General features: G+C 38.5%; 2 pseudogenes across 1 annotated transcript; one reads left to right on the forward strand and one right to left on the reverse strand.

Moving 5' to 3' along the window:
* Window positions 1-6,429, reverse strand: part of LOC143537957 (L-type lectin-domain containing receptor kinase IX.1 pseudogene) — a 60,492-nt pseudogene extending 54,063 nt beyond the window's left edge.
* Window positions 6,430-20,542: 14,113 nt separating this feature from the next.
* LOC143537963 (TMV resistance protein N-like) lies at window positions 20,543-25,827 on the forward strand (annotated as a pseudogene). Its single transcript, XR_013136171.1, has 5 exons — window positions 20,543-21,526; window positions 21,609-21,697; window positions 21,809-22,910; window positions 22,973-23,287; window positions 23,381-25,827. The product of XR_013136171.1 is annotated as a TMV resistance protein N-like (transcript).
* Window positions 25,828-26,137: the final 310 nt, after the last annotated feature.

Genomic DNA, 26,137 nt, shown 5'->3' on the forward strand with positions numbered 1-26,137 from the left:
GAACGCGGCACAGCTGAGAAAATGTTTCATGTAAAAATTGTCAAGTTTGTAATCAAGGCTTTTTAAGCCATTATGAATAATGATACGCGCTATCTTCTCTTAATGTGGATTCTATTACCTTTTGCATACATGTTTCACACTTCCCTTTATTAATTTTGAGCAATATGACAACATTGTATTGACATCAAAACAAAATAAAACGAAGTAAAACATACATTCGCGAGCTTCAAGCTCAAAAACGCGTTAACGAGTCTTAACTCTAAAACGTCAGGGCCTTAGCCCAATAATATGAGCCTTAGCTCAGGGCCTTAGCCCAATAATGTGAGCCTTAGCTCAAATCACTCACAACATCCATCTTACATGCTGCGCAGCCTGACCATAAAATACCTAAACACAACTAAGTCAAAGCAAATGCCAAAACATAGTTGTTAAGGTCTCAGGTTGGGGTCGCGCATGAAATTGTAGTGGATATCTGAGTAACACATTGACACGTAAAGGCTAAAAAACTCATAATTCCATATAATGAATGCGCGATAACGTCGCGCAAAAGAGGAATAATGAAAACGCCAAGGCAAGTGTCAACATAATCAAGATATGGCAAAATCACTTACAATATGACAAGGATTAAGTATAATAATTTCCTTATAACCTTGTTCTTATTTCAACGTGCAAGCATATCTTATTTTCAACAAGCAAACATGCGATATAAAAAGATGAACAGGGAATGCGCAAGATGCAAAGAAGGGAAAAACAAAATTTCATTCCAAAGCATTGAAATTTACAAGTTTACAAGATGATGAGATACAAACTACAAATAAAAATAAAAAACATGAAGGGCTTCTCAAGTCTCCACGTCGACGTCAGCCTCTTCATAATCCTCATCACCGCCCTCAGCATCTGGCGCAGCCTGCTCCTCGTCATCTCCAAACTGACCATAGTCAAGTTGTTCATCCTGAATGGAGTCTTCTAGCACAACAGTGTCAGGAGCGGATCCTTTGGCCACGCCAGAGCCGCTAGCAGGAGCAGCATTCCCCGCGCCATCATCGCCGCCACCAGCCCCTTCGCACTCGTCAAGTAATTTCTTTAGCGCGCCGAGGTCGGGCTGGTCAGCAAGCGCGGATATCTGCAAATCATATGGAAAAATATAAGTACAAAAAAGACTTGGAAAATAAGTCAGGGTAATATCATTAAGGGGTAAAATACCTGCCCAAGGATGGGAATAGGAGTATTCAAATACTTCTCCCCCATCGCGGCCATGTCCGCGCAGGCAACGTCGCTCTGATAAGGGTAGTCGGATGGGTTCTTCTTCAGCATCCCATATTCATAGCCATCCTTGAACCCTTCAGCTCGACCCACCAGGCGCGCGGCAGCGTTGCAATCCATCACAAGGGCCTGAAACTCGTCTGAGTATTTCATCGCGTAAGCGCAACGATTCATGCCCTGTGAGACTAGCCATTGGCGATCCTGCGCGAGGGAAGCAACAGACGTCTCAAGAGAAGGAATCTGAGAGTTTAACAACTCAACAGTTTCCTTAGTTTGTTTCAGCTCCTCTTTGTCAGACGCTGCTGCCGCCAAGGCTTCTTCTTTTTCCGCTCGCGCAAGGTCAAGTGCTTCCTGGCTAGACGCTGCCGTCGCCAGGGCTTCATCTTTTTCGGCCTGCGCGGCCGCCAGCTCCTTCTTCAGGCGGGCAACCTCACTCTCCAGTGATGATTTGTCAGTTATAGACTGGACAAGAGCTTGGTCACGCGCCTCCGCGTGCAGCTCCAAGTCGCGCACTCTACGCGCGTACCTGGCAGCGTCCGCCTCGGCCGCCTGTAGCTTCTCCCTCGCAGCCTGTAGCTCATGACCGCGCTTCACGAAGGCGGTGTTAGCACTTGCTCTGTTCTCACTGAGCTCTGCTTTGAGCTTCTCAGCTCTCTCTCGAGCATCAGAAAGATGCCAAGCAGACACTTTAGCCTCTTGCTTGGCTTCCGCAAGAGCATCATGTACCTTTATGTAATCATAGCGAAGCTCTTGGGAGGCAGCAAAGAAAGCCGACCCAGCAAACAGATGATCGTTGAGCAAGTCATCGCGAGACCGCGGCCCTCCTGAAACCTCCTTTCAGCTGGAGGCACAGAATGAGCCCTGAATTCCGCACACACACCCATGGACTGAAATGTGCTGTCTTCAGTAATATTCCATCTCGGGCGGTAAATGTGATCGGCTTCCTGCAAACAAAAAGTAATGATCTAAGTCATCAAAACATTAATATGGAAGTCCGCACAGCGGAGCAAAAAAGAACCTATACCTGCGGGGATGAAGCAGAAAAGTCAGCGCCAGCCCCACGAGAAGGCTCCGCCGCGAAACCTCGTGGCGCTGCAGGGCTGGCACGGCCGCCGTCGGAGTCTTCAACTTCAAACTCCTCACCCTCCTCGGAAACAGGCCTTTTCTCCTGCGACCTAGAACCAAATACAGTCTCGCGAGGAGGGCTGTGCGCAGGAGGAGGTGAGGGAGGTCTCGACGCCGCCAGGTCGGCGCGTAAAACGGCCTCCTGCTCCTTAGTAATCCCGATGAGGGGAGATTCAGCACTTGCAGGAGCAGGAGCAGAACCAGCGGCGCTGGCACCGGCGCCAGGAGTGCCGCCAGCAGCTTGTACGCCGGCAATGACCTCTATGAAAAATCAACAAAAAGAAATGGTTCATGACTTTATCTAAAAGAAAAAAGTAAGAAAATAAAAGGGCAGTACATACCTTGGCGCAACTCCGTTCGCGAGGCAAACATCGCCATGAAGTCCATTCTCCCCTTTTTGGAGGGTAAAACAGGGGACTTCGAAGCGACCTCCGGCGCAGGCTCGGCACCTTGTTGCGCCTGAGGTTGGTCCACCAGGGTCGCCGGCTCTACAAACATTTGAGTGAGCAAAGATTCATTAGTAATTCTATCAGAATGGCGCTCATAGAATCATAAAAGATAACCAAAGGATAAGCAAAGTATACCTGTCGAAGGCGCAACACCGCTTCCCTTTTCCGCCGCGCGAAGGGAGGAGGTAGTGGCACCATACCTCAAGTGGACAGGAGGTCTGCCCACTTTTTGAGGCAGGGAAGACAGGGAAAACTTGGTGGTAAACACCTCGGTTTTCTCAGGTCCCTTCGCCTGAGTAGGAGGATCCTGAACAACAGGGGCATCATTTTTCTTCTGTTTCTTACTGGCCCCTGCGCCAGTTTTCCCCTTAGCTTTACGCTTTAGTTGGGGCGCTTCCTCCTCCTCCTCCTCTTCCGCGAGCTCCAGCTCGTAGTTTTCGAGCGCATCTACAATACGTGCAACGGAAATGTTAGCCAAATTTGGTATTATAAAGGCATAAACAAAAGTACAAAGGCTTACCAGGCGCATCGCTGTCAAAAAGAAATCCCAGATCAACAGGGATGAACATGTCATCAAAGCGATCGGGGAAACCAACCTCCCCAGCGCCGAGCGCGACGGATCCACCCTCCATATGCTCATCATAGGCGGCGTGGATATACTCCTTGGTGACTGCACAAAACAAGTCAAATGATATCAGCAAAACGAATTATATTCGCGCAGAAGTAAAGCAATGAGATTAACTTACACAAGCCGTCAACTTGGATAACGGGCTCAGTCGCGCTGTCCGCCCACCTCCTGCTCATACCAACCCCCACCAGCGCCTCCTCACAAATGTTCTTGGCGGGGGATGGTTCAGCGGTCAACTTATTTACCCAGGCGCCAGTTGGGTTCTTGAGGACACCCACATCCGCGGGCGCAGAAGAGATCGCACGCATGGTCATACGGATGGGGATCACACCAGCCCTTATATAGAAAAATCTCTCAGACCAGTCATGAAGGCTCTTGAATGAAACAGTGCAGCACTTCACCTTCTGACTGCGAGGAATGAAGGAGAACCAAGAATCTTGGATCTTGGGCTTATAAAAAAACTGAAAGCGCCGAGGGGTGGGCTCCTCGCGCTGAGATTTGCACATGAACTCAAAATGAGTCATGCGCACGAGTCCAAACGGATGGACTTGGGATATATGAATCCCATAAAACCTAAGCACCGCACCTACAAACCTTGTCATCGGGAGACGAAGGTTGCAGTGGGTGAAAAAATGGCAGTACAGGGATATATAACCGGTAGGCGGGTCCGCCGCCGTTTGCCCGGCCGCAGGCAGCATGCAGCCATACTCAGGGAGAAAACCCTGAGAGGCGATAAGGCTGTCAAAATCAGCCTGCCTCAGTTTGCAGGGGATCTCATCCCACCTCTTCACGTCCTTGGTCCTCCCTACCTCCTCCGATGAGGCCTCAGCAGCCTTCTTCCCCTTGCCGGTCTTCTTCAAAGTTGACATTACTAGCGATTTAACACGGCGACTGTTGGGGGAGATTGTGTTGTCTGAACTATCAGACATACAACTGTAAAAACGAACGGAGGAAGCCTCTAAAAGAACAGAGATCTGGAAGCAGAAGACGGTAATCGGAAAAGAATGAAAGACAGGAAAGCTTTGAATAAATAAGGAAGATGAAGAATAAAAACTCTTAAGGGGCTGGCCTTTATAGGCCCAGGAGAGAGAAATTTTGGTACTGATCGGACTCCACGCGCCACCACTCGCAGGTGTAAGCCAACGCGAGCGCGACACGTGTCCCTGACACTGTGTGAGGGGACACGAAAAGAAACGATACAGCTGCCACCAGAGTTCACGCACCACCACTCGCAGGTACGGACCAACGCGAGCGCGACACGTGTTCCTGACACTATGTGAGGGGACATGAAAGGCAACTGTAGCACCTCGAGCACACGAAAGGTCTGACACGTCTCCATCACGTACATAGACGATTCGTTTTCAACCAAAAGGATAGAATTTCGCGCAATGATGAGTAATAAGAAGAAAAAGACAAAACCCTATTAAAAGAGCAAACTATTAAGTCTAATATCTATCTTACCTCGCTCGCTCGAGACAAGACACACATTAGACTGGGGGGGCTTGAAGAGGTATGTACCCGCCTCAACACCGAGCGAGGGCGGTCAACCCACAAGATATAGACAAGAGTCTTGAAATCAAGACATTATGAAGGCACAAAGCCAAAACCTATGCGCATGGCGCATATAACATATGCTCATGCATCACATGCTCAGGCATCACATATGCTCACGCATATCACATGCTCAGGCATCACACATGCTCACGCATATCACATATGCTCACGCATCACATATGCTCACGCATATCACAGCGCGTGGCGCATCCGCGCGTGGCGCATATCACATGCTTGTGCATATCACATCTGCGCATGAAACATCTGCGCGTGAGAATAAAGAGAAGACCTCGCGCATCCTCAGGATAGGCGCGCATCACACATGCACATAATCAACCTCGTCTTTATCCAAATCAGGATTAGGACAACCTTGATTGTGCACGTCAGACAACCTTCCAGAAGGTATCTTTTCAAGGAATAAGAATATGCTGATGTTGACAGCTGCCAATGAAAGGTGGACAACTCAGCAAAACCCATGTGCTACCACGTGATTATAACCAATGAAAAAGCACCAGGTGTCCCCAAGGACACGTGGCGCAAATCAATTGGAGGAGGCCAACAAGGCTGAGCCCAATCAGTGGAAACCCTAGCACTATAAATACCACATCAACTCCACAAGGAAGAGACACTCAGTTATCCAGTAACACACTCAATCACACAGTATTCAGCTACATTAAGCAATACTCTCCAGATTTCCTTACTCTCATATTATTATCTTCTCCTACAAATACTTATTCTCACACCGGAGGGTTACCCCAAAGAGGACCCCTCTGTCCCTTTCTGAGGGGTAAGTTAACGGTGCTGTTCATTTTGTAGGTGGAAGAACCCAGATCCAAGAAAACCATCGGTGGAATAGCATAATCATACCCGAGGAAAGTAGATCGTCTACCAGTGAGTCGATCCACGTCTCTTCAGTTTAATTGTTTAATTTGTTTTTTATGATAATGTTGTCATATGAATCTTATATTTTCTGTATCGTAATCTATAAAGAATATGAGTTTTGTTATAGCAAATGTTGGTGCCATAACGAACCTAACGCGGGTAAAAGTATAGCAAATGTTGGTGCCATATTTCCAGACACCCCCTACCATCACCGCCGCCACCATCGTAACCAGAAACCCCCGAAATATCATCTGTCAAAAATCCGTCGCCAGCCGCCGCCGCACGCGCCGCCACGCGCCGGCCGATCACCGTCACTGCCGCCCACGCGTCACCGCGTGACGGCGCGTGACCCTGTTTCCGGCCACCGTCCTTTTTTTCAGATTTATTATTTTTCTTGTCCGAAGCTCCCCGTGCTGTTAGTTTTTCGAACCGACGACTTTCTGTTTGCTGTTGTCTACCGTTATCGGTCTGCCGCTGCCAAAATCTGTTTCCAGCCACTACCTGCACTCGTTTTCTGGTTAAACACATTCTTATCTCAGAGTTACTGTTCACGATCTGAAGATTACCATTTTCAGTTCGGTGTATTACTATGGGCGACAATAAATACACGTATACATTTACCAAGGAGGAGCATGATCTTATTCAACGGTTTCTCGCAACTGCCTCATCCTCAAACCAACTCGGCACATCCAGGTAAATCTTCTAGTCTTGACTCATCATGGGTGATTGATTCTAGACCACACATCACATGTCTGGGAATCGAGATATTTTCTCTAGTCTTCAAAATGTTTCCCATGCACCAGTACGTCTTGCCGATGGATCTTCATGTCCCGTTCTCGGCATAGGATCCATCAGTAACTCGGAAAACCTAAAACTGTCTTCTATCCTATTTGTTCCTAAATTTCCTACCAGTCTTTGTTCAGTGAGTCAGATTACCAAACAAAACAACTGTTCTGTGACCTTTTACCCAACTCACTGCGTTTTTCATGAACTAGGAACAAACCGGGTAATTGGTACTGGTTTTGAATCAGGAGGTCTCTATTGTATATCCCCGTTTTCGCATCCTGTAGCAAACTTATGTGATTCCGCTATCAGGGAGGCTCACTGTCGGTTAGGTCATCCCTCTACAGCGGTTCTGAGGCAAATGCGACCAGATTTACCACTTTCGTCTTTTAATTTTCATTGTGAGTCGTGTCAACTTGGTAAACATACCAGGCGTCCCTATCCCCCTAGGGTGCCCAATCGAGTCAGTTCTTGTTTTGAACTGTTGCATTCTGATGTATGGGGTCCTTGCCCTATCAAATCTACTTTGGGTTTTGAATATTTTATTACCTTTATTGATGACTATTCTCGCACTACTTGGGTTTATTTGTTGAAATCTCGTAGTGAGGTATTTTCCATATTTCGAGAATTTAATGCTTATGTTCAAAACCAATTTAACACCACCATTAAAACTTTACGATCTGATAATGCTAAAGAATATTTTTCCACCGACTTTTCTTCATACTTAAAAACCAACGGCATTATTCATGAATCATCGTGTGCTTATACATCTCAACAAAATGGTGTGTCCGAACGCAAAAATCATCACGTATTGGATGTTGCTCGCACAGTCATGATCCAATCACGTGTTCCTCATCGTTTTTGGGGAGATGCCGTTCTCACTGCCACATATCTGATTAACCGCATGCCCTCAACCGTTCTTCATGGTAAAACACCGTTTTCTATACTATTTCCCAACGATGATCCATTTCCTCTCGCACCTAAAGTATTTGGTTGTGTCGCCTATGTTCATGACCATCGTCCGAAAACCATCAAACTTGATCCCCGAGCCATTCGTTGTGTCTTTCTTGGTTACTCACGGGTTCAAAAAGGGTATCGATGCTATAGCCCATCACTTCACCGATACTTTACTAGTGCCGATGTCACTTTTCACGAGTCTCCTTACTTTCCCGAGTGTTCCACTCCTTTTTATGACCCGTTTCCCGACCTCGATATACCCACATCTCCCTTCCTCCCCACCATTTCTGTGTCGATTCCCTCTACCGATCCAATCTCTGCTGATTCTGACCCACCGACAGAACCTCCGCCACTGCTTTTCACATATGCTAGGCGAGGTAAGGGTCAAATATCAGAGACACTTGATTCACATTCAGGCCACAACCCCGAAATACCCTCAGATCCTCCGTCTGCATCCGAACAATCTACACCTCTCACTGATACATCCTTACCCGATCCGACACCTTTACCAGAAGCTACCCCTGATACACCCGTTTATGATCCTCCTGGTGCACCACTACTCGATATACCTATTTCTTTTCGCAAAGAACCCCGAAAATGCACTCGTTACCCAATTCAGGACTATGTTGCCTACACCCACCTATCTCCTGAATCTCATGCGTACACCACTACTCTTGATTCCTACCCGATTCCCAAAAATGTGATGAGCGCTCTAGCTCACCCAGGATGGCGAAAGGCTATGGAAAACGAAATTGGGGCTCTAAAGTCCAATCATACATGGGATCTTGAAACACTTTCTAAAGGGAAGCGTATTGTTGGTTGCCGTTGGGTGTTTACGATTAAACTACACCCGGACGACTCCTTACACCGCTTGAAGGCTCGGTTGGTCGCAAAAGGGTATTCTCAGTCAATGGCATTGATTATGATGAAACCTTCTCGCCAGTTGCTAAAATGCCATCAGTCCGTATTTGTATTGCTCTTGCTGCCATTAATCATTGGCCGCTCCACCAGCTTGATGTCAAGAACGCCTTTCTTAATGGTGTTCTTGAGGAGGAGGTATATATGGAGCAGCCACCAGGGTTCGTTGTTGAGGAGGAGGCCTCGAAAGTTTGCAGACTACGTCGTTCTCTATATGGTCTTAAACAGTCTCCCAGGGCATGGTTTGGTCGATTCTCTAGTGTTATGGGACAGTTTGGGATGACTCGGAGTGCCTACGATCACTCTGTCTTCTTTAGACACCAGAAAGGAAAGAGGATTATCGTAGTTGTTTATGTGGATGACATTATAATCACAGGTGATGACGAGGTCGGGATCACCGAACTCAAGCAGTTTCTTCAGTCTTAGTTTCAGGTCAGCGACTTAGGTCGATTGAGGTATTTCCTTGGCATAGAAGTTTCTCGCTCTTAACAAGGAATACTTCTCTCCCAACGAAAGTATGTCCTTGATATGTTGACTGAATGTGGCTTACTGGGTTGTAAACCTGTTGATACCCCAATGCTTCCTACAAAGAAACTCCTCCCAAAGGAAGGAGATCCAATGAAAGATCCTGAGCGATACAGACGGTTGGTTGGTAAACTTAATTATTTAACCGTCACACGACCGGATATCTCCTTTACTGTTAGTGTTCTGAGCCAATTAATGGCTGCGCCATACACCGGTCACTGGGATGCTGCCATTCGTGTCTTAAGATATCTTAAGACCTCACCTGGTTTGGGTATATTATACTCTGATCAGGGTCATTGTCGTGTGGGTGCCTTCACGGAAGAAGGAGATGGTCGAATATCAGGGTTCTCAGATGCAGATTGGGCAGGTTGTCCGATTTCTCGACGATCTACCACCGGATATTGTGTGTTTGTTGGAGGAAATCTTGTATCATGGAAGAGTAAGAAGCAACACACGGTTTCCCGGTCGAGTGCCGAATCGGAGTATAGAGCCATGGCAGATGTAACATCAGAGATGACTTGGGTACGTCGTCTTCTCATAAAACTCGGGGTTGTTTCTAATGACTTGATGCGGTTATACTGTGATAGTCAATCAGCCATTCACATAGCCAAGAATCAAGTATTTCATGATAGGACAAAACATATTGAGGTTGACTGTCACCTTATCAGAGATCGAGTAGTAGGCACACAAACCGATCCTCCATCCATTCAACCAGTTCATGTGAAGACAAATTTTCAGCTATCAGACATTCTAACTAAACCGCTCCGGAAAGCTCAGATAGAATTTATTTGTAACAAGTTGGGCATGATTAACATCTATGCTCCAACTTGAGGAGGAGTGCTAGTTGTATTTAGTTATAATTAGAGTTTTAGCCCATGTAGTTGGTTAAAGCCCATGGGCTTTTTATGGGTTGAAAGCTAGGGTTTGTTTGTGTATAAATAGATGTAGTTGTCTTTGTATTATTCACACCTTCAAGTAATAAACATTACTTTCATTACAACCATCTTATTCTTTACAATTCTGTTGCATGTTTAACTTCTACAGGAATTGATTGTGGTCCACATTATTGATTCAAGCTATGAAAACATAGATGTTGGGGTTGTAGCTGTAGTTTAATTGTTCGGAAGCATTTGCAGAGGTTGTATGTTGTTGTAACGAGTGGCGTGTTGTTTTGTAAAGGGATTTTTTTACATACTTTGAACAAAACAAAACACAATTGTTTGATTGGTGAACAAGTTTTCTTTCTCTTTTGTTTTTTGGTTTTAGGTATTAGAAGCCGGGACCCATACTCTTGGTGTCGGTATGTCAGTTTGTTTACACTTGCAGTTGTTAATGATAGTTTGACCCCTTTTGTCTTTGAAACATGTATTTTAGAGAAACAAAAAATACAGCGTACATTGTGAAAGAAACTATAGCTGTAAGGCGAAGTGACCGGTCACATTTTGTCTTCATCTCGTAAAGCTATAAACCAAAAGGGGCATGCCAATTGTTAGTTATCATATCAGAATAGTTAAGTGCTTTCAAATTAGCTTTGTACATGGGACTATAGGAGTCATGGTCAAAAGGTAACAAAATTTATTACCGCGGGTTAGCATACAAGTATAGATGACAAGCATACTTTTTGGGTAAATTTATTATGATGACCAGATTGGATAGTAAAACTGGTTGAATTATCCTAGAATTGCCGTTTGATTAACAATAAGTTTTGAGAAATACAGACGCAATAAATTTTGTGTATTGTTCAACCACACATTTATTCGGGTTTTCTTTTTGGTTAAATCTTTAAATTTGACATGTTAAAAATTATCTGAACGTGTAATGCTTTTGACTTGCTCCATTGGAACACGTAGGTGATAACACTTCCAATTATTTTTACTATTAATAAAGTTTATGGTATTAAGTAAGTTAACGATTCATCAATATTTATTTGTAAACTAAATACTAAATAAGTATTCGTAACTTATCTGGTTCTTAAATCTGCATTTGACTGATCCAACAACAAATACGTCCTCGCTAAAACCCCGTGGCGTCCCCGCTGCAACGCGCGGGCACTCCCACTAGTTTTATATAAATACGTATAATATTATTTTCATTTTGTAGTTAGCAAAAACCATAGATCCTTTCGAATATTAGACCGCTAGGTTAGAGCACGTGTTACACACGGCTGAAAATATAAAAGCAACAACATAAGAACTTGTAAAATAAGATAATTTTTTCAAACTCGTGTCTTAGTTCCAACTCCATAATATTGTAGCTAGTATTTAAACTAACAATATATCAACACATATTTAATCTAATAATACAAAAGGACAACTTTGTACAAATTACATGTAAACTAACAACCCACAATTTTCCACTATTTTATCCAAACAATATGAAGTTTTAAATGAATTATCAACTTTCTATTGTGAATCTATTGAACCCGTTTGAATGCTACAAATTCAAATTACTTCTAACAAAGATCAAAACTGAAAAAAAAAGACAATATAATTAGTAAATTACCATGTTGAAAAAAAATAACTTTCGAATTAAAAAAGTCTACCTTTTGACTTTAAAAGGTCATATTTTGAGTTCACAATGTCAACATAGTACATGCATTTTTTTAATATACAAAATATGTCTAGCATCTTTTCTTTTTCTTGAAGAAAACGTAAAATGAGTTGTAAATCGTTGACATTTATTTTAACAGTACTTACACTGCTTGAAAATTAAGTGTCTATATGGTTGAGTTCAAAACAAAGAAATCTCCTTTCGTTTTTTAGTACCATGATTAAAAGAAACATACTGAGATTGATTTCTCAAGTAAAATTGTAAAAATTGATGGCGTGTAACATATAACTTTAAACAAAAACTTAGCACATAATTTTAATCAAAGTACATGTATGCTTCTAAAAAACTTTTTCAATGTATGTAGCATTTCTAATATCAAGAGAAATAATGTAAACATCCATTGAATTATCATTTAAAATTTTAGAAAAAAAGTAATATGTATATAGAAAAGGGTTCAAATAAAAAACAATTGTTTTGTGAGAAGTGTTAGAAGGCTTTAAAAATAAAGTATATCACCTAAATATAACACGATACCATGTATATAGGAAACCATACAACTTTTAGAAACTATCAATCTCAACCACTAGATCCTAGATCCAAGGTCTACATCTATTCTTATACTTCTCTCAAAATTATTGTTTTTTACGTTAACTCTACCCTATATATATATATATATATAAAACTATCTTTAACGTTTTTTTTTCTTGTTTTATTAACTATCAAAAGTTTGGAAATACAATTTATATTTATGGAAATGTCAAATCCGTTATAAACGTTATAAACAAAATTTTGAAATATAATTTATTATTATGGAAAAACTTTTGTATCGTCATAATTTGTGAATGAAAATCTAAAATCTTAAAATTAAAACTATTTAAGTCATGTTAATATATATCCAGTAAGTTAGATATTTTTTAATAATTTAATAAAATGTTTTTAGGTCTTTCAAGATATATAATACATAAGTTATCATAAACCATAAATAAAAATATGCAACAATTAATGGATTTTAATGGAATATTTTATTAGAATTTTGGCAAGTATTTAAAATTTGAAAAAGTATATATTAAGAAATTTATAACTTCATTTTGTAACGTGATAAGCTGTGAATTTGTTTAGTTTATATTATAAAAGTAAAAGTGTTACATAATCTATCTATCTAACTATCTATATAATTGCCTATCATGAAATCTTATGTGTTGCTCTTAGGTTGTTCCCCCATTCTCTAGAGCCACCATATTGCTTGATTTCTAAATGGAGGCTTCTCATGCATTTGATCCGAATTCATGGGTATGAGTCTTACCAAGCCTGGATAGTCTTTAAATGGGTTATAACATCTCATATATTCATGAAACTCTTTCATAATCAAACAACAATTTTTACGGGTCATGGGTCTCACCAAACCCGGATAACTCCTAAACAGGTTATAACATCTCATTTATTTGTGAAATCTCCCCTTAATCATCAAAGAATAATTTACACGTGTTATGAGTTTTACCAAACCCTAATAGCCCTCAAATGGGTTATAAGATCTCATTTATTTGTAAACACTATCATTAAACCCTAATTTAATATATCTCCTTTACATGTTCTTTGTTGCTGGTCTATCATCTTCATATATCGTCGGTTAATTTCCGATACTATCCATCATTGTCAATTAACTACATTAACAACCTCATTAGACAAATATTTGTGTTCATATTTGTTCATTTAAAAAAAACAACATGCTCATATCCGTTTATGTTTGTTCGTTAAAAATCTAAAAAACTTACACATCTCAATTGAAAAACTCAAACGCTAAAAAATATAATAACAAACTAATATATATGTATTAAATTAAAACTAAACTATGTTAAAAAAATAAAATAAATCATCATAAAATAGCAAAACAATTAAAACAAAAACTTGAATAAACCTCCGTAACATGGGAGGATCAAACTAGTGTTAGTATATTTAAGGAACGTCGACTATTATTTTAAATTATAGCATATAAAAGTTATGACAATACGGATTTGGCAATTATTAATACAATATAATATTAACATTAAATAATAACAATGATTATAACATTAACATAGAGATTAACATTATTATATTATTATAATAATATTCTTGTGGCATTCGTGGCCAAACAATGTATATTATATTCACTACGTAGCGAGTAAACGATAAATCGGTTAATTCGTAGTGCTTAAACGAGTAACCGGCCGATACCGATTATGGCCCGTATATATATACTTAGGGGTCATATACGAGTTATATATATATTATAGAGGCTTACATATTGATATTTAGGCCCCGGTACGTTTAAAACCATTTAAACGAAAAATGTTTCGTTTATTGTTACGCTATAAGTTTAAACGCAATCGTTAACATCAAAACGAGCATTGTAGCATCCGTTAAGCCGAAAAATATTTATAAAACACTTATATGACATGTTCTAAGCAATCCGTGAAAATATTTTGGATTTTTACAACGAGTCAGTACGTTTTTCTTATTTTGTAAACATGAGTCGAAAAACAACCGTTTTCGCGCTATTTCTCGCACCCGAATTAATTTTCTTGCGAAAAACCGGACCCGAATTAAATTTTGGACCGAAATTTACACATGGCACGGAAACCAAGGCATTAATGGGCCTAGAAGGGCCCGATGGGCCCCTTCTCACTTGCGGCCGCCCCTCACATTATTCAACCAAATATATTTTCTTGAAAATTTATTGAATAAGCTACATATTTTTTATACTTAAAACTTAAAGACCAGACCTTCCTCAGCTGTTCTTCCAAACCCTTGCCATAAACCCTCATGTAAGTTTTATTTTCAAGAACTTTTAGCCATGTTTTAACTAAGTTATAATCTTATAAAAGTGTTTTGATTAGTTTTAAACATGTTTAACCATCCAATAACCATAAAAATCAAGTAAAATCATTTTTTGATGTTAAACATGTCTACAAAGCAGTATCATATAGATTTTTGGTCAAAAACGCGGATTAGAACATGAATATAAAGTTTTTACGGTTTGAAAGATCGGTTTGAAACCAAAGCCGAAACCCTAGTTAACAAGGCTGTTCAATGGATGATTTATGCTTGGTTTGATATTATATGATATGAAGATACACTGAGTTTACAACCCAAGACCCGAAGAGTCGTTTAAACTATCGAAATTCACCGAAAACCGACAAGGTAATACCGTATTACTCGTTTAGGGGCTGTTTGTACTTCGATTGTGACGTGCTTGTTTTTAGGTTATGAAATGTTTCAGGGACATCAAGGATCACATAAGTGAGTCCCTGTCTAAATTTGGTAATTGTTTGATAAACGAGATTATTTGGCGAATTTATTACCGTTTATTGGCGTTTATTCGGGAAAAATAGGTAAACTTCATGAAAAATTATGAAATTTGGTTTGGAACCCTGAGATGTTATTTTAAGATCAATGACAAAATTTAGGAACATTTGGAGATGTCTAAGTATTTTTGTGCAATTGTGTGTTAATTGAGTTTTAACAGCCGAAAAACACGCAAAAGGGAATTTTGGCCAAATAGTTAGATTCTGGAGATTTGGAGGAGGCTATTTGATGATATTGAGACCACTTGGAAAAATTATCGGATTTTTCGGATGTCGTTTGGTATAAACGGACTATTTATTACTTAATTATAACACATTAAATGAATTTTTATAAATAGATAATTAATCATAAAATTTCTGAAAATATTTTTATAGAATTCTCCATATTTTAATTTATTTTTACAAAAATTTCCATAATTTATATATAAGTATATAATTAGTTATGATTAATCAAAGATTTAAACTATAATTATATTAAACGAAACCGGCAGTTTTCTGTTTAACGGAATGACTGTTATGTCAAAATGTCAAAAGTGGTCAAATATCGTATTTTTGGATGAATTTGATAAAAACGAACTTTCTACGAGAATTCCGGACAATTCGGCTGGATTGTACGCGTTTTGTATAATCAAACCCGTGTGAAAACGGAAACGAACCCTGTGATCAAACCAGATACCGAAACTTCAAAATTCTTTCATAAATCAAATCATTTATTCAATCAATATGTTTACTTAAGTTGGTGAGAACTTACCTAATCCCGAAACGCATAAACGATCAACTTGGCTAGGCTCGGTAAACGGTGAAACTAAGCCAAGTCTGATTTTGAACATTTCATAGTATACAACGTCACAATCTAATACTATGGTCATGTTCTGGGCCTATCAGTTACACCCAGACTAGTTGTACAGCCCGATTTAGCTTAAACACTGTACTAGTATTAACAGTACGATACCGGTTATAGGAGTCAAGCTATAATCGAGGAACATTACTTACTGATACATATTACCAGCTTGAACTACGATAAGGTGAGTTTCACGACCCCACTTTCTAAACTGTTTTACGAACTTTTTTGGTGGAAAGCATGTTTACATATACTTATATACTTGAAAATGTGTGATGATGTGAGTTATCTAAGTACTAACACTTGAAAGTCCCCACAAACACAAGTGACTAACTTCGTGCCGGTGACGTGTGGATAGTACTATCGGTTTGACAAACCCAACTGACAGGGCCGGAGGGGTATGCCGGAACATTTTAACCCAGTTGCATATTGTCATTAAACTTGTTACATTTTGCTATGTGGTGTTAGACATAGTACATACTTGGGGCAAAGTGGTTATATGCCAACGGGGGTGCATGGGCAGGGGGTGGCCATGTGTTTTAGCTCGTTTCGGTTTCACTTGTGGCTTAGTATAAAAACATCATACACATACTTATATACATACGTACATACTTACTTACTGTGAACTTTACGAACTCCTATACTGATTTTGTTCGTACTCATGAAACTTGGAACTCACCAACTAGACGTAGTTGACCCTTTCTAACATGCTTTTCAGGTGAACCCAAGTTGGAATAATTTGCTTATGTGCTCGATGCTAGAAGGGAAGTGAATCGCTATGAATAGATACAAGTACATACTAATGAATAAGAAACCGATAACTGGTTATGTGATTTTCATCTAGTTTGTAAACTTAGTATCTACCAATGTAATATGATGTAAATTAGTTTGTTGAATTTCTTTATAAACAATGTGGTTGATACCAGTATTATCTGTTACATTCCCGTATTACGCTTACGCAACTACTTAGTCGGGGTGTGACAATTCAGTTGTCCCATAAATAAAGTTAAAAGTATATAAGGATTAATGGATTTAAACGAAAATAGCTTATTACAAGTTTGGCAAGTATCCAGGGGCGGATCTACGGTAGTAACGGGTGGTTCCGCGGAACCACCCGAGTTTCGAAATTATAGTGTATTTATATATAGAAAATAATAAAGGAACCACTCTATAAATTATACAGGAACCATCTTAAAAACATATAAAGTGCTTGCCCGGATGGTAGTTTGTGGGTTTTGTAACCCGGAGGTCGCAGGTTCTATTCCCGTTTTTATAGTTTTTTTTTTTTGTTTCTTACTAAGTTACCCTAACTGATGTTAGGGTTTTTTATAACAAACATAAGCAAAGCAGCGCCTCTCTTCGCAAACAGGCAACAGCAGTCGTCCACCGCCGTATATGACCACCGTAAGCCACTGACCACCGTCCACCGCCGTCCGCCGGCGCCAACAGCCTCCCTCAGCCACTCCCGCTGCCCGCCTACCCCGCACAACCCCTGACCAACCAGTCTATCAGTCTATCAGCCACTCACTCTATCAGTCTATCACTCTATCAGTCTATCACTCTATCAGCCACTCAGCCCGTCTTTGATCCCCGTCCTCCTGCCACTGCCTACTCTTACTCAGAGTCTCGAATCCTCCCACTTTGAAGGTAATAATTCATTGTTAAATGTTAATTGTTCATAATTGTTAAGTGTTAACTACTTAATTGTTAAGCTATTTGTTAAATTTAGTTTTAGTTTGTTAGGTTATTGGTTTTAATTTGTTAGTTTGTTAGTTTTTGTTAGATGACGGTGTCTCTTTTATTATTTTATCGTATTTTTATTATGTAATGAACTTTTCCCGAACCATCGAACCGACCGGAACCTCAAACCGACCCGGAATTTTATATACCCGACTCGGTGAAATTGAAACATATAAAAGTAGTGCACCACCCAAAAAAATTCCTGGATCCGCAAGTTCAAGTATTTAGAGTTTGAAATTACATAAATTATGCATAAATTAAGAACCAACTAAAATTACACGAGGTATTATTTTAAACGTTAATAATAAGATGTTAATGGATTGGAATAGAATATTGAATTACAAATAGTCAAAATATGTAGATTACATTTGTATCGTCACACTATTTAAAGTATTCGGTGGGTTCATAGAATGATGCCATGACATCTTTTTGTATGTAACAATTAACGATTAAAATATGTTAATTGTATATGTTAATAAAAATACTGATGATGATACTAAAATTATGGACATACTAACAAAACAAATACGCTACAGATTGTAACTAAATTAAGTAAACGGAAATTAAATTATAAATTAATTAATTACATAAAATAACTTTAAACAAAAATCAAATGTCATAAACTGAATTAAAGGTAATTTCATTTGCAATGATTTACGAAAACTAAAATATTAGTCATTACATTTTTTAATTTAGAAATGGTTACCATATAAAGAAACTAACCAAATAAAAACTATACTTAGTAGACAATTATATTAATAAAATACATTTAATATTAATAGAAATTTAATATATAAATAATGTGAAAATTTAAAATGAGGAAATTCACTTAATACAAACAACTAATAAGAAAGTGAAAAAAATAAATAAAACAAAATTAAAAAAACAGATTAGTAAATAAAATTAATTACACATAATAATAATCATAACATCCATAACAAATATCAACATATTCAAAACACACCTTAACAAAAAGTTGTTAGTTCACACATTCAAAATAAATATTGATCATATAAAAATGATTTAAATTTACATGAATTGTATAACATAAATAATATTAACTTAACATACATCCATATTAGAACAAAAACAAAGCTATTCTAGGGTGTAGCAAATAATCGATCCTTCCTCGAAATAAGCTATGCTACCAAGTTGAGCCGAAATAAGCCGAAATGATTAAAAATTTAATCAATGTTACACAATATATTATTCCGGCTAAATTAATAAATAAAAACTTATATTTTGGTTTATTAAGAATTACCAATGGATGTAATCAAAATCTTGGATTTTGATGTAGAACCTAAATAGATTATGAAAATCATATTACAATTAAAACAATACAAACAACAAAGAAAATGAAATGACAAGGACAAGTTAATGAATAATATATGAGAATTGACCATTACCGGAAATATGGAAGAGACGGTCGGCATGTCCATTGAATATTGGATTTTGATGTAGAACCTAAATAGATTATACGAAAATAATATTACAATTAAAAACAATACAAACAACAAACGGTAAATAAAATGAAATGGCAATAACAATAATGAATAATGTATGAGAAACGACCATTACCGGAAATATGGAACAGGCCGTCGGCAGATATGGGTAAGCAGATATGGGTAATCCGCAAGAGAGAGAGAGAGAGAGAGAGAGAAATAAAAATGATTATTAGGGTTTGTAAGATAAATGTTTATATAATATGAATGGGGTGATTTGACATTAATATGAAATGCAACATGTGATATGGCATCTAGTTGGCGTCTATGTGGACACCCTAGAATGATGTCATGTACGTGGAAACTTTTGCATGCTTTAATAGTATAGCAAGATATGTAATGGGGCACTACCCCGCCCCATGGAGCCCCCATAGCACAATGAACACCACCCTTAGGGGCGCTATGGAAGGGGGGCTTCCCACATAGCGCCAGGTGGGGGGAGGGGGGAGGTTGGTTTTGATTGGTGGGCTGTTTTATTTTATTATTTTTAATCAATAATGATAATCTATATTTATATATGATATTATAATACATATAGGCAACCTTTCACCTTCTTATTCTCTCTCTTATGAGACGCTTGTATATTTAATGTTGGACTGAATGCTACCTTCAATTCCATTCATTGCTTTGTCATTACCACATTCGTTGCTTGAGTCATTGAATCTTTCATTTGAATGCAACAGATGAATACTTTACCCTTTACATCTACCCGCTATTGAATCCCAGATATGTTTCAATTGAAGTCTACTTTAAGACCTCATCTTCAATTCCCAAATAACATCTACGGATTCTAGGGTTTGCCTCCATTAGTTCAGTTTCTTATATAAAATGTTTTCATTCGATGTATAAACGCATCGACCGAATTTCTATTGTATCCCGCTGCAAAGGCGCGGACACTTCCACTAGTATTAATAATAAAGAGATTATAATTAGTATGAGTTTTATCCACTACACCTTTTCTAGTCATAGAGCCTCTATGGTGACGTGACGTCACATGACAGCATAATGGCCCTCATAAAGGCTCCATCCACTACACATGGTCTTATACAACTCATCCATCTTTGGGCTGACAAATGTCTACTACGCCAATCTTCTCAAACGATTCACAAACTTGTTCCATTTTATTTACCCAGGTTTTGCAATGGTGCCTGCCACCTGTTTGACGAAATGCCTCAGAGAACACAATCTTTATCCACCATTGGGTTATTTCTATATTGTTAATCTTGTTGAGTATTGTAAAGTGAGACCATGTTTACAAAATGTGGTAAATGCTCATGCTTTAGCATTAAAAGTTGGTGTTCATGCTCATTTACCCGCGCCCAAGTCTCTCTTATGGCGTACGCCTGAGCCGGTGATTATTATTCCTTGGTGGCGGTTTTCGGTGAGGTTTCTTGTAAAGATTTGGTAGTTTGGAATGCGATGATCATGAGTATGGTTGAAAATGGGTTATTTGTAAATGCAATAAGTGTGTTTGTTAAAATGTTGCAGGAAGGAATCAAGTTGAGAATGATTAGTATTTTTGGAAATTAGTTCAATCGATAGGTGGGGGAAATTGTCAAAAGAAAAAAAAACTTGTTTCAATAGTATTAATAGACTTTACTAGAACGAAAAATTGGGCAAATAATAGTAATCGAAATCAATTTATTAAAACTAGAAAATTATGATTAAAAGTTACGAGGGACCTCAAAACAATATTAAAATGCTAAATGAATATATAAAGTTCAACTTTTTTCAGTTTATATTATATATAATGTATAAAGACACACCTTTAACCCTTTACACCCCCATGAAGTCTAGAAAATATCAATAATTATGTAAATGGTCATCACGCATGATCAATAATTTTTATGGAGGGTTAGGTATGCTCTTTGTCTTTTGTATAATGCGCATAAGAATCATTTGCCCATAACCCATCATAAACATTGTAGAACCAAACTGTTTTTTCTTCTTATTTTATTATATACAGTACGTTGTCGATTAATATTAATCCCTTAAAAGTTTGTATAAATTTTCTCAGTTAATCAAGATTTCTATTTATTTGATCCTTTAGGCATACATTTAATGGCTTCTAGTTCAGCTTCATCAGTTAAAAAAAGCTTCAAGTATGATGTTTTTTTTTTAAGTTTTAGAGGTGAAGACACCGGCAAAAACTTTGTTGATCATCTCTATTATGCTCTTCAACAGAAAGGCATTATCACGTACAAAGATGATGAAAGAATCGAGAAAGGGGAAAGGATTAGTGATCAGCTCATCACATCACATCCTTACATAATTGTTTTCTCCAAGAACTATGCATCTTCATCATGGTGCTTAGACGAGCTTGCAAAGATTATGGAGTGCCAGAATATGCTGCTTATCCCATCTTTTATGATGTGGAACCCACAGAAGTCCGCAACCAAAGTGGGTCAGTTGGGGAAGCCTTTGATCGGTTCACAAGGAAGAGGAAGTTAGAAGATGTAGAACTAGTAGCATCTTTATCACTATATTTGTATTTGTTCACTGAAATGATTTGTCAATACTAAAATTTTTTTGCCCTTCTTCAAACAGGAAAAGGAAGTTGATGTTGGAAGATGGAGAAATGCTCTAAAAGAAGCAGCAGGCCTGGCTGGAATGGAGTTGAAGAACACTTTTAATGGGTATTATTTACTTTTGTTTATTTCTAATATGTGTTTAATAAGTTCTTCCATGTCATCTCATGTTTCATGTGGGATTATAAATAATTTAGTTAAAACTTCACTAACGCACAGGCATGAAGCCAAATTTATCCAAAGAATTGTCAAAGACATTTCACTAAAGCCATATTTCATCAATTCAAGCATTGATGAGAAGTTAGTAGGCATGGAGACCAGGGTAAAAGACGTGGTTTCATCTTTAGAAATTGATCTTGATGATGTTCGTATGATAGGGATCAAGGGGATGGGAGGTGGTGGAAAGACCACTTTGGCGAGAGCTGTTTTTGATCATATATCCGTCTGGTTTGAAGGTAAAATCTTTGTGGAGGATGTTAGAGAAGTTTCAAATTGCTCTTTCTCTGGTTTGAAGGAATTGCAAAAGCAGATCCTTTCAGCTTTGTTAAATGATCAAAGTATTGCAGTAACAAGTGTTTATGAGGGAAAAAATATGATGAAAAAGATGATTCCTAGTAGAAAAGTTCTTTTAGTTTTAGATGATGTGGATGATATATGCCAGCTTGAAGCATTAGCCGGTGAACCTACCTGGTTTAAGCCAGGAAGTAGAATCATCATCACCACAAGAGACGAGCAAGTGTTGGTAGCACATCGAGTGAACTTTATTCATGATGTAAATCTGTTATCAGACGAGGAAGCAATTTGCCTCTTCAGTAGGTATGCACTTGGGAGGGAGATTCCTGTTCAAAGGTATGAAGAGCTATCGGGAAAAGTTGTAAGTTATGCTGCCGGTCTTCCGTTAACAGTCAAAGTTTTGGGTTCACATCTTTGTGGTAGAAGTGAGTATGAATGGGTAGATGCCATAGAAAAACTAAAAAGAATTCCGTTGGAAAAAACTTTGAAAAGATTGGGACTTAGCTACAATGGTCTAGACAATGATGAGAAAGAAATATTCCTAGATGTTGTATGCTTACTAAAAGGTGAAAAGAAAGATGACGCGATAAGAATACTTGAAAGTTGTGGATTCAATGCTCATATTGGTTTAAAAATTCTTGAGCAGAAATCTTTGATAAATATTTCTGATACTGATGGTTTGCGTTTCCATGATCATATAGAAGAAATGGGTTGGAATATTGTTCGTGGTTTGTACCCTGAAGAGCCTAGCAGGCATAGCAGATTATGGATTAAAGAGGAAATTGAAGATATATTAATTAATGAATCAGTAAGGTTCAAGTTTATATCAAAGGTACAAAATTAGAACAATTTTATTTATTTTGACTAAAGTTGCGTATATGTTTTAATTTACAAGGTACTGGAGCAACTAGAAGTGTAAAACTAAATAATACAAGTCTCCATACTGATACCATTATGAGAGGTCTTAGAAATATGAGGGAACTTAAATTTCTTTCTGTGCACAAAGGATACAGAGAATGGACAGTTGATGAAGTTAGCAATTTCTTACCAGATGCTTTGCGTTCTCTATATTGGCCTCAATACCCTTTTCGGTCTTTGCCTAAATCATTTCGAGCAAATAAGCTTGTCAACCTTGAAATGTGTGGGAGCAATATTCATGAACTTTGGGAAGGGGGAGAGAGAAAGGTAGAATAATGGTTCATCGGTGGTTTTGCGTCATGCATTACAAATTTACAATTACTCATTAGACTTATACTTTTTTTTTCTTTCTTATGACAGGTTCTTAATAAGATCAGATTTCTTGACTTCACATGTTCAGAATTGAGAACCTTGGACCTTAGGATGACCCCAAATCTCGAGAAGTTGGTACTTGAAGGATGTTTTGACTTACTTGAACTCCACATGCCCATTGAATTTTCAAAACTCAAAATTCTCAACCTCACTGGTTCTAAGGTAAGTAACCTTAACCTTGGGATGACTCCACATCTCGAGAAGTTAAATCTTGAAGGATGTAATGAATTTGTTGAACTTCACTTGCCCATTGAATGTCCAATCCTCAAATCCATCGATCTTAGTGGTTCTAAGGTACGTAACCTTAACCTTGGGATGACTCCACATCTCGAGAATTTAAATCTTGAAGGATGTAGAGAATTTGTAGAACTCCACTTGCCTGTTCAATGTTTGGGCCTTAAATTCCTCTGCCTTTGTGATTCTAAGATACGTAAGCTTAACCTTGGGATGACTCCACATCTCGAAAAGTTAAATCTTGGAAGATGTAATGAGTTTGAAGAACTTCACATGCCCATGGTGTGCCCAAAACTCAATTTTCTCAAACTCAATGGTTCTAAGATGAGTAACCTTAATCTTGGGATGACTCCACATCTCAAGAAGTTAAATCTTCAAGGATGTGAAAACTTTGTAGAACTTCATTTGCCCGTTGAGTGTCTGAACCTCAAATTCCTCTATCTCAGTGGTTCTAAGGTGAAGACCCTTAACCTTGGGATGACTCCACGTCTTGAGATGTTACACCTTCGAGAATGTAATGACTTTGAAGAACTCCACATGCCCGTTGAATGTTCGAACCTCAAGTTCCTCGACCTTTGTAATTCTAAGGTGAGTAGACTTAACCTTGGGATGGCTCCACGTCTTGAGACCTTAAATCTTCAAGGATGCAACTATTTTGTAGAACTCCAAATGCTCGTTGAACGTCCAAAGCTTAAACTCTTGTACCTTAGTGGTTCTAAGGTGAGTAAACTTAACCTCGGGATGACTCCACATCTCGAGAAGTTAGATCTTGAAAGATGTTACCTTCTTCAAGAAGTTCACGCTCCGTGGGATGTCTAAAAAAGATCGTCTACTTAAACTTAAGCGGCTGCTCAAGGTTTGAAAAATTTTTGGTTGACAAATCGCTTGAATCAACTGGTCTTGATTTTGTTGCTACATTAACACTAATTGCAGAGTCTCTAGATAAATGCCCACTACATCCTAACAGTAACTTGCCAAAGTATCTTTTTAAATGCAAATATCATGAACGTCTACCCTCATCATGTGGAAATCTGGAGAAGCTTATTTCTTTTGGTCTATGTGCTTGCACAGACCTTGAGTCATTTTCAGCAAGCATTTGTGGTTTACAACATTTGAGGGCGCTCACACTTGCAGGAAGTATTGCGGTGGTGCCCAAGGATTTGTACAAGTTAGAAAGTCTAGTGGAGCTAACTTTCTTAACGATCCATATTAAGCATCTTCCAGTTAGCATTTGCATGATGAAACGTTTAAGATTTCTTAAACTTAATTTTAGTTGGCTTCTGGAGCAGTTACCCAATGATGTTGGCAGTTTAGAGTTTTAGAGGAGTTGCACCTGGTGGATTGTATATCCTTACGAGATATCCCGGACAGTATATGTCAGATGAAAGCTCTAACGTGCTTAGTTCTTTCCAATTGTATTCTTGTTAAGAAATTGCCTGAGGAACTTGGACGTTTAAAATGTTTGAAAACGTTTAACATAGATGGTTCAGGCATAAGTCATCTTCCGCAGAGTATTTATCAGTTAATAGGTCTATGCATTTATGGGTCTAGGGGGCAGCTTAAGTCGTATGGTTTTACATCTGTGGAAAAAGCCTCAGAAGACTCCTACTACACACGTTTGTGAATAAGACGCGCGCTCACAAGATGAGTGTCCTAAAGGATGATATGGAGGAGCTCCTCAATTCAAAAAATCTTTGACGTTGTATTGTCTTTGACTACTTTGGACCTTTGTAAATATAGCAACAGTAGGCATAGGTAAAAGTTTCACTGGCGAAGTTTATGGACGGAAAGTTCACTGATGGATCACAGAAAGATGTGTCTCTAACGGATATTATTTTAAGTATTTGCTACAGATTTCAGTCGCAAAAGTTCATGCTGAATTATAAAAATATTGTATTTTCAAGATTTTAAGTTCATTGCTAGTTTACTATAAGTACTGATTACAACTTCTTGTAATTTATTTAAATAAGGAGGAACACCTCCCATGCGTACAACCAGCCACTCGATCTGCTTTTAAGTTCATTAATGTCATTTCAAGATCTTCCATACTTACTCCACACACGCTCTATAAGTTTTATTGGTTTTACTCATACCTGAAATGTTCAAAAGAAATAAATTAGAATGTGATTTTATTAACCATTGAAGTAATTACCTCTTATTAATCAATGTTAGCATTAATCTATTCGAGTTTAAGTATAGGGTTCTTATAATTCATGTATTGTGGAAGGGTCAAAAATGTAAACACACAAATCATTGGTTAACTGAGTTGGTTTCTTGTTCATAATCGGAAGAGCAAACGTTTGTTGTTTGTTGTGTTAGGCACAACATATGTCTGAGTTGTGTTAGGCACAAATCATTGGTTAACTGAGTTGGTTTCTTGTATATTGCTGGTCCCGGTCATAGAAGTACACAAACACGTCTGTTGTGTTTTTGATATACGTCTGTTGTATTGATTATCTTTCAGATGAACTAAATCAACTCAGGTTCAAGTTACCGGTACTAACTAGTAAC

Source organism: Bidens hawaiensis, unplaced genomic scaffold (assembly GCF_021521415.1).
Source record: "Bidens hawaiensis isolate Kalapana, Puna unplaced genomic scaffold, B.hawaiensis_p1.1 tig00011438_1, whole genome shotgun sequence".
Classification (NCBI taxonomy): Eukaryota; Viridiplantae; Streptophyta; class Magnoliopsida; order Asterales; family Asteraceae; genus Bidens; species Bidens hawaiensis.